The sequence below is a fragment of the Leuresthes tenuis genome, unplaced genomic scaffold (genome assembly GCF_036924035.1).
Source record: "Leuresthes tenuis unplaced genomic scaffold, fLeuTen1.0.hap1 SCAF_12, whole genome shotgun sequence".
In the NCBI taxonomy this organism is placed as follows: Eukaryota; Metazoa; Chordata; class Actinopteri; order Atheriniformes; family Atherinopsidae; genus Leuresthes; species Leuresthes tenuis.
In genome coordinates, this window is record NW_027325366.1 from 12,995,075 (window position 1) to 13,005,989 (window position 10,915).

Here is a 10,915-nt window from a genome sequence, read left to right on the forward strand (position 1 = left end):
CATTGAACTAAATTAATGTTAAGGGAAACGATTCTGCTCAGTGACAACATAGGTTTTTACCAAATGGTCTGAAATATTTCCATGTGCACAAGCAGATGCACTCTCAGTAGCAAAATCACGCGTAAAATAACTCATTTCTAGATTTGAAATTCCTGAAAAGATCTTCAGTGATAATTTGACACACTTTGTAAACAATGTCATCTCACTGATGGCAAAGAACTTAAAATAGACCTTAGAAACCACTGTGATATAGAAGGTTTCGCTAACACATTGGAATTGTTTTACTATTTACATATGCATGTGTAGTGAAGAATTGCTTGCTGCTGATAAATGCAAAGAAGAACAGCTTACACATAAATGCTCACATATAGGCTGCTGAATGCAATGAAGACCTGCTTATCCAGTAAAGTTCAATGTCAATGTGTAATATTCAATTAGGATTTGCAAAACAGTGAAGTTAAACAATGAATGGGTCCATAGTCGGTATGAGAAGACTACAGGAATATTTACCTGGGTGTACGTTCAAACAGAGATGAGAAAATTGCGATAAATTATTGTTTGTTTGTTTGTTAGTATGTATATGAATGTTATGTGTATAAACTGTGTTGAGTTGTAGTTACTCAGTAGTGTCTCAGTGAAACAACCGACGGGGGAAGCCTTGCGGTGACAACAAAAGCAGTGTTTTACTGATCAGTCAAGTTGCTCCAGTGTACTCCATACAAACTGGTTGGCTACTGAAGGGATAGAAAATGGGGAATACTTGTTTTAAAGCAAACAAGGAATTAGATGGGAAAAATACATGTTTTAACGGGACCCAGACAATATTAAATACTCAGACAGATGGGAGAAGAAGTGTAGTTTTGTAGAAAATCACAAAATTATTACATAAAATTAGTGAAATCAATTGAAGAATGCCTTTCTGAAAAGCTGTTTACCACAGATGAGCAGCTTTGCGACCAAGCACATTGTAGATCGCTTTACTGCCAAAATGATCTAGTTTAATGGATTCGTTTAGACATGCATAACAGCATTTTAAGAACAAAGAGAGAAACAAAAAGGGACAACGCTTCATGGTGGAAGGTGATGTATAAATAACTGTGTATATGATGAAGGAGAGACCATTTGAGCAGCACAGCCATTTCGCAGCACAGGGACAGCAGTCCAAGTTAAAGGATCTCCCACGTGGTATCACCTGTCACACTGTGTCAAGGCATCAAAAGAAGAAAAAATCACCAAACTCAAGGACAAAGAGACGAAGACTCCGGTGAACGAAGAGAGAGGACTTACAAACCAGAAATACAAAAGGATGCTCGATATCAAGATCCAGAAGAAGAGGCTAAAAATGCCACGAACACTTACGATGCTGGGAATGATGCCAGCAATGAACATAGAAGAAGATTCAGTGTCATCAATCTGCAACACGTGCCTCTAATGAGGGGGTGAATATAGAATCCTCAACGATTACAACGTCTCTGGGAACTGTGACAACAACAAGGTTTAAACCATTTTGATATATATTGTAACCTATTGGCTAAGGAATAGTGCTGAAAATGAGGTAAATCTAATCCACCACTGTCCTTGGTCTTCTGTAGGGTTTTTAAACTAATACGTGGTGGTTTGTTTTTCCACAGAAATTTGGAGATGCATGAATCTAGTGACTTAAACCAAGTAGCAGATGGTTTTATGGGGATCATTGAGAACAAATAGTTAACTTTTGGTAGTATCATCATTTTAATGGTTGTAACTCTCCCCATAAGTGATATAGGATCGTCCTCTACTCTCTTTAATAATTGCACATAATTTAGCTTTGTTAGCTCTGAGAGCCTGGAGGAAATTTTTATGCCTAAATATCTAATATTTCCTGACTGTAAAGTGATCGCAGGTATATTCTGGACCCTACAGTTAATGGGCAGAACTGTGGTCTTAGACCAGTTGATAGAGTAGTCAGAAAGTGCCGAGAATTTATTTATGAGTGTGATTGTGTGAGTGAGAGACGTCTCTGAGTTCTGAAGGAAAAATAATACATCATCAGCATAAAGACTTATTTTATGCTCAATATTTTGGGGTTGGATGCCTTTAATATTTCTATCTTGTCTGATAGCAGCTGCTAAAGGTTTGATGAAAATAGCAAAAAGTGAGGGAGAAAGTGAGCAACCCTGTCTTGTACCTCTCTGCAGACTGAAGCTTGGAGAAGTTTGATCATTTGTCCTGACACTTGCATTTGGGGAGCTATATAATATCCTTATCCAGTTGATGAAGTGTGACCCAAACCCGAATTTGTTTTATGCTGCGAATAAAAATTTCCAGTTCACTCCATTAAATGCTTTTTCTGCATCTAGAGAGTCGATTGTGGTTTCCAAGTTGTTGATGGTAGAATAGTCTATGAGATTAATGATCCGGTTTGTGAACGAACTGTTGTGCCTACTGCTCTTCAGCCTGTCAAATGAAACGTAGAATTTAAAACGTGACAAATGAACGAAGACCTAAGGAGTTGAGTCGTAAACTAATCAATACTGTTTCCTGTGCGAGGACCCGTCAGTCGAGGAGTTGAGTCATGAACGAATCAATACTGTTTCCTGTCCTGCTGACTGAGCTTATGAAGCTGCCGCCTGCCATGTGGTGAGGAAGGGTACTGCATGAAAATGAACGAATCACTCACTGAGACAACTCGTTACTCCCGAGTCATATAAAAAATTTGTTCATATCGAACGAATCGCTCACGAACGACACATCACTATCTTTTTGACGAGTTATGCATGAATTCGGATTTTGCAATAAAATTAATTCCTTCTCTCAAACCAAGTTCAAACTGCTTTGTCCTTCATATTTATCTACTTCTAATCTAGTTTCAACAATAAACAACCCCACATCATAGTTGCTCTTCGCCCAAAGATCATTGGGCACTTCAGCCAACATGGGTATCAAAGACAAATCTTTTTCAGATTAAAAACATGCTTCAAAATGTGATTCTGTGGTAGGAATTAATTCCACAGTTCTTTGACAATGCATTGTACTCAAAAATGTTTTTTTGTATGCTGACAATCGTTCAGAAAACATCAAATTTGGATCAGCAGGTGAAACGGTCCAATCTGTTTCTTTCTGACATGTAGCAACAAACTCTCCCACACCTTGTCAATGCCAGTGTGTAGGTTTGGCCAAGGAAATGTGAGGGCGAGTACCACAAACATTAAAAAAATCGAATTGCTCTGGAGTGAGCGACACAGCCAATAAAGAAGGCGCACATATTTTTTCACTTCTTCTCATAGTCATTGTCAGGCCCCAAAGAAATGTGTGATGTGCAGTGCAAATCAGCAGGTTGCATGAAATCAGAAAGGGGTGAAACTAACGCTTTTGCTTCTTCCACTAGTTGTTGTGAAAAAGGAGAGCTGGGAAGTTTCCACTCATAAGCATATGTAAGTGCAGATGAATCAAACTGCACTGCTGTGAAAACTTTGTCAGGCTGTAACATAACGTTAACACCCTCTGGTGTAGAAGTTAAAATAATGCCTAATTTACACATGAGATCACAGCCCATCAGGTTAATGGGACACAACTCTGATAACAAAAATGAGTGTTTGAAGGAGAGCCCATCTGGAGTGACACACGCAATGGGCGATGTCATTTTCTCCTTCACAACCTGGCCTGATGCAGACATAGAGTAAACGTGGTTTCCACTTAACTTTGGAGGACAATCAAACTCCCCTGACATCACTACTGATGAACATAAGTTCCTATATTCTGAGAGAAATATCTTTGCTCTAGGACGGAAATAGCATGCAAAACTTTACTACGTGAATCACAGTCGGCAAGCGTTTCTTCACTACACAGAGCAGGAAAAATGTGTGAGTGTGTTTGTGCTATCACCCATTAGTGGAGGCTCCGCTGCCGCGTGACGTCCAGAACCTGCCTCCCACCCTCAGTCAGCCTTTTGCCCAATTTCATCACTTTTCAGCTGTGGACACAGCCACAGTAAAAACAAATATTCGGATCATAGCTCTGGCGTGGCCCATGTCGACCTCCTCTCCCACACGTCCACGTCTTCGACTTCGGCCTCGTCCTCTGTTTACACCAACTGCGTAATACATGGTCATGGCTGCCAAATGCAGCTCCTTTTCACACTTGTCCTATATCTTACGCGTCTCAACTTGGTTCTGAGCATGGCGAGCATATCGGCGAACGTCAGCCAAACGAGGACCCTCACACCATCCCACGTAAATGTTCTTTACTTCAGTGGCGACATCTGGCATGAGGCCTTTAATTATTGCATTGCATGCAATACTCTCCCATGGTCCTGATTCATTACCCAAATCCCTTGGTCTCTGATGACCGCTGTGCTTGCTGACTTCCTCAAGGATGCGGTGTACAAAATCATCAGTCCCTTCACCGGGTTTCTGTTTGCAGGTGTAAATGTGGGACATATTTATTTTGGTTGGAAATTGAGTGGTGATGGCTTGACACAGTCTTTGGATGGCTGCTTCATATTGAGCGTTATCATTATGTCCTCGTTCACTGTTGGTAGGTCGCAAATCCAGTTGTAGCATACTGGCCTCTATTTTGCAGAGGTCGGTCGGTTTGAACTTTTTTGCCAATATGCGACGCAATTCAACCCCGGTCGGGCAGAATTGTGCGCAGAAATCTCGCAACTCGTCAGCAAAATGGGGTCCAGAAATCTCTGGATCTGGTAAGCATTGTTATGCTTCCATGATGTCAGTCTCAGTCCAGGGTCGATAAACCAGTAATGGTCCAGTGGGAACTGCAACTTTAACCATAGGCATGGTTTGAATCTGGTTTTGTTTTTTCTCACGTTTAGATCTCTGAAGTCCAGATTGTGGGTAAAGGATTTTTGTCACTTGCGTTAAAAGTTCTTGGGCAGGTACGCTGGAGAACCAAACGTCTTCCTTTTCCTCATCATCAGACCTATGTAACTGATGTTGTGAGAATGATGGAATTTCTTCCCGAGGGAGGATGGAAGAAGTCCCTTCTTCCCGAGAGCCAGAGGCTTGTGGCAGGGCTGGCTGTTGTTGTTGCAGGCGTCGTGGAGGGCAGGAGTCCAGGTCTGGATCCGGCACAGCGAGAGCGCTCAGGGTGGGGTAAAGAGGTGCAGAAGGAGAAAAAGTGTTATCAGTGGAATATGGTGGTGGTTTAAAAGAAGATTCAGTCTTAATCAGAGCTGAATTATCTTTTCGTCCACATACTAAATTCTTATCATCATTCCGTCATGGCATTTGTTTAACATTTTCCTTTCTTTCTCTTAATACACTTTATTTTTTCCAACATTCTATACAGTAGGTCTCAAAAGTCTGAGACCTACTGTTTCCCATTCTCAGACTTTACACTTACGGACGGAATTGACGGCTTTGCTTTGCGGTAAGACGTATTGCATCACTTCCTGTTGCTTTGTGTGTGCACTGTGACAGTTCTCGCTCTTCTTGAACTACTAATAATCACCCTATTTCTCCCTATAATTTACACATCTTGCATAGTTAACTCTATCCCATACTTGTTATATTCTAACGCTCACTCTTACAGATCTTTAGTTTTTATTTTTCACTTTTTAGCGGTGTGTCTGGTTCTCTAGCTTAGCATGGCTACCAGTTCTCTTCCTCTATCTCCTGCTTTCACCTGCTCCGTGTGTCAGATGTTTAGTTACTCCTCTGCCTCCTTTAGTGGTAATGGTACATGTAACAAATGTAGTCTTTTTGTAGTTTTGGAGGCGAGGTTATCTGAATTGGAAGCTCGGCTCTGCACTGTTGAAAACCACCCGATAGCGAGCCAGGCCCCTTTAGTCAGTGCGGAGCCACCTAGCGTAGCTAGCTCTGTTAGTCGTCCCCGAGCAGATCCCGAGCAGCCGGGACTTAAGAGTGGCTGGGTGACTGTCAGGAAGAGGAGTCATAGTCCTAAAGTTAAGCCCGTGGTTCACCATCAACCTGTCCACGTTTCTAATAGATTTTCCCCACTCAGCGACACACCCGCTGAGGACAAAACCCTGGTAATTGGCAGCTCTATAGTCAGAAACGTGGCATTAGCGACACCAGCGACCATAGTCAAATGCATTCCAGGGGCCAGAGCGGGCGACATAGAATCCTATTTAAAACTGCTGGCTAAGGATAAGCGTAAATACGGTAAAATAGTTATTCACGTCGGCGGTAATGACACCCGGTTACGCCAATCGGAGGTCACTAAAATTAATGTTGCATCGGTGTGTAATTTTGCCAAAACAATGTCGGACTCCGTAGTTTTCTCTGGACCCCTGCCAAATCTGACCAGTGATGACATGTTTAGCCGCATGTCCTCATTCAATCGCTGGTTGTCTAGATGGTGTCCAGCAAACAACGTGGGCTACATAGATAATTGGCAATCTTTCTGGAGAAAACCTGGTCTGATGAGGAGAGACGGCATCCATCCCACTTTGGAAGGAGCTCTTCTCATTTCTAGAAATATGGACGAATTTATTAGTCATCCAAAAACATGACATCCCAGGGTTGAGACCAGGATGCAGAGTTGTAGTCTTACACACTTCTCTGCGGCTTCCCACCTGATGCTGCCCCCCCCCTCAATCAAAAAACACAAAAGGAGCAAATCCTCTTGTGCAAAAAAAATTTAAAACAAAAACTTTAACTGAACAAAAACATCAAACTATTAAATGTGGTTTGCTGAATATTAGATCTCTCCCTTTGAAGTCTCTGTTAGTGAATGATTTGATTAGTGATCATCATATTGATATATTTTGTCTTACAGAAACCTGGCTGCAGCAGGAGGATCATGTTAGCATTAATGAATCAACTCCCTCTGACTATTTAAATGTTCATGTTCCTAGAACCACAGGCAGAGGAGGAGGAGTGGCAGCTATCTTCAGATCAGGGTTACTAATCAGTCCTAGACCCAAGATTAGTTTTAGCTCTTTTGAATCTCTGATTCTCAGTTTTTCCCACCCAAAGTGGAAATCACAAAAACCTCTTGTGTTTGTTGTTGTGTATCGTCCACCTGGCCCTTATTCTGAGTTTCTATCTGAATTCTCAGAGTTTTTATCCCAGTTAGTGCTGAGTACAGATAAAGTCATTGTAGTGGGTGACTTTAATATTCATGTAGATGTTGAAAATGACAGCCTAAATATTAACTTTAATTCTATATTAGACTCTATTGGATTTTCTCAAAGTGTTCACAGACCTACTCACTGCCTTAATCATACCCTTGACCTTGTGCTGACTTATGGCATTGAGAGTGAACAGTTAACAGTGTTCCCTCATAACCCTGTCTTGTCTGACCATTTTTTAATAACTTTTGAATTTACATTACTTGACTACACGGTTTCTGAGAAGAATTCTACATATAGAAGGTGTCTGTCAGATAATGCTGTAACCAGATTTAAAGAGTTGATTTCATCATCCTTTTCTTCACTGCCATGTGCAGATATGACAGAGGACGGCTACCTAAATTTTACTCCAGTAGAACTTGACTCTCTTGTTGACAGCACTACAGCTTCAATGCGTACAACACTGGACAATGTTGCCCCTCTGAAAAGGAAGGTAATCAGTCAGAAGAGGTTGGCTCCTTGGTATAATTCACAGCTGCGTGCGTTAAAGCAGACGACAAGAAAGCTAGAGAGACAGTGGCGTTCCTCTAATTTAGAAGAGTCTCAATTAGTCTGGAAAGATAGTTTAATAACGTATAAGAAAGCACTTCGTAAAGCTAGAACTGCTTATTACTCATTATTGATAGAAGAGAATAAGAATAATCCCAGGTTTCTTTTCAGCACTGTTGCCAGGCTGACAAAGAGTCCGAGCTCTGTTGAGCCATGTATTCCTTTAACTCTCAGCAGTGATGATTTCATGAGATTCTTCATCAATAAAATTGTTTCTATCAGAGAGAAGATTAATGGAATCCTTCCCATTATTATCACTGATGTATCATCAAGTAGAGCAGCTTTAGAAGTATCTTTCGAACCTGAATTGTATTTAGACAGCTTCTGTCCAGTTGATCTTTCTGAGCTAACAACAGCAATAGTCTCTTCTAAACCATCAACTTGTATGTTAGACCCAATCCCAACCAGACTGTTCAAGGAGGTTTTCCCCTTAATTGACACTTCCATTTTGGATTTGATCAATCGGTCTTTGTTGATAGGATATGTACCTCAGACATTTAAGGTTGCTGTAATTAAACCTTTACTTAAAAAACCTACTCTTGATTCAGAAGTGTTGGCTAATTATCGACCTATATCCAATCTCCCTTTTTTGTTCTTGAAAAAATAGTTGCAGCTCAACTTTGTGATCATTTACATAGAAATAATCTGTTTGAAGAGTTTCAGTCAGGATTCAGAGTGCATCATAGCACATAAACGGCACTGGTGAAAGTTACCAATGATCTCCTGTTAGCTTCTGATAGCGGACTTGTTTCTGTGCTTGTCCTGTTGGATCTCAGTGCTGCATTTGATACGATCGATCACAGCATTCTGTTACAGAGACTTGAACATGTTATTGGGATTAAAGGAACTGCATTAGGCTGGTTTAAGTCATATTTATCTGATAGATTCCAGTTTGTTCTTGTAAATGAAGAATCTTCCTCACACGTTGGAGTAAGTCATGGAGTTCCTCAGGGTTCTGTGCTTGGACCGATTCTTTTTACTTTATACATGCTTCCATTAGGTAACATTATCAGACAGCATGGCATACATTTCCATTGTTATGCTGATGATACTCAGCTGTACTTATCTATGAAACCAGATGAAACCTACAGGTTGGTCAGACTACAAGCCTGTCTTAAAGACATAAAGACCTGGATGACTCAGAACTGTCTGCTTTTAAATTCAGACAAAACTGAAGTTGTTCTCTTTGGACCTGAGCGCTTCAGGGAGAAATTGTCTAGTTATATAGTTACTCTAGATGGTATTTCCTTGGCTTCTAGTTCTACAGTGAGGAACCTTGGAGTTATTTTTGACCAGAATTTATCATTTGACGCACATATAAAACAGGTTTCTAGGACTGCCTTCTTTCACCTTCGTAATATTGCTAAAATCAGGAACATCCTGTCTCAGGGTGATGCAGAGAAACTAGTCCATGCATTTGTTACTTCAAGATTGGACTACTGTAATTCCTTATTATTGGGCTGTCCCACATATTCTCTGAAAAGCCTCCAGCTGATCCAAAATGCTGCAGCCAGAGTTCTGATGAGAACTAACAGGAGAGATCATGTTTCTCCAGTTTTAGCTTCTCTTCATTGGCTCCCTGTTAAATTCAGAATAGAATTTAAGATTCTTCTTCTCACTTATAAAGTTCTTAATGCCCGAGCTCCATCATATCTTAAAGATTTAATTGTAAGATATTTTCCTAACAGAGCACTTCGCTCCCAAACTGCAGGTTTACTTGTTGTTCCCAGAGTTTCTAAAAGTAGAATGGGAGGTAGAGCCTTCAGTTATCAGGCCCCTCTCTTGTGGAATAAGCTGCCAGTAAATGTCCGGGAAGCAGACACCCTTTCCACTTTTAAGATTAGGCTTAAAACTTTTCTTTTCGATAAAGCTTATAGTTAGGGATGGCTCAGGTAATCCTGAAACATCCCATAGTTAAGCTGCTGTAGGCCTAGACTGCTGGGGGACCTCATCTGTCACACCTTTCCTCACTTTGCTCTCTTTTTCCCCCTGATTAATTTCACAATTGATTTTATGTACATGTGACATTATTGTGATTATTAACCTATGTTTCCCTGTTCCAACAGATATCCTTTGAATGGCGTTATGGTGTTTTTCCCCCCTCTTTTCCCTCTTTTCTGTCTTCTCAAACCCCAGCTGGTCGAGGCGGATGGCCACCCTTCCTGAGTCTGGTTCTGCCAGAGGTTTCTTCCTGTTAAAAGGGAGTCGTTCCTTTCCACAGTTGCCACAGGCACGCTCAGGACGGGAGATTGGACTGAAGACACGTTTTGGTGCAATCTGTTGGTTTCCTTAGCTAGGATATAAATTTTTTGAATTGGCTCTATAAGAATTAATTGGATCATGATTACAATGAATTGTATTCCAATTGGCTTGAATTGGACTATATTACTTAAGTGCCTTGAGATGACAATTGTTGTAATCTGGCGCTATATAAATAAAATTGAATTGAATTGAATTGAATGGGGAAATATATTCCTTCACTCAAAGGACGTCTCCAAAGAGGACCTTAATCTGTACTCACACTTCTTCGGACTGCTTCAAAAGTTTCCCTTACCCATGAAATCTCTGTCTCACTAATGACACAACCGGGAAACCCTCTTTTATTCAAATAAAAACTAAAAAGCAGTCCTATCATCTCAGACTATCATATTTAAAAAATGATCCCAGCGCTGGTATTCAGGAAAAGGACCTGCCAGTCCTCTCTCTCAGAAAAGGCCTTGGAGGTATGAGGCTGGAACAGCTACTTCAGTCCAGGCTGGCCATGCACTGCGGTCCGGTCCAGAGACACCAGTCGAGGGATCCTGTTCGTGATGCCAAAATTGTGGACATTGAAGGGCATGTTGAAGGTGTGAATGTCCGACCATAGTTGGTAAAAAGCGGGTAAGAAAAGGTTAAAATACACGACTCTACACAATCAATAGCGGGAGCGGAGTTGTTCGGCTAAAAGAAGGTGTGAAAGTCCGACCATGGTTTGTAAAAAGCGGGTAAGAAAAGGTTCGAATGCCAAAATATACACCATCAAAAGCGGAAGCCGAGGTGTTCGGCTGCAAGTACGTGTGAATGTCAGATCATAATTTGCAAAAAGCTGATGAGAAAGGTGTGAATGACCGACAATAATTGCTGAAAAATGTGTTAGAAAAGGTAAGAATGCCGGACCATTCATCATCAAAAGCGTGAGAAGAGGTGTTCGGCTGTAAGATGGTGCGAATGTCCGACCATAGTTGGTAAAAAGCGGGTAAGAAAAGGTTCGAATGCCCGAATATATACCATCAA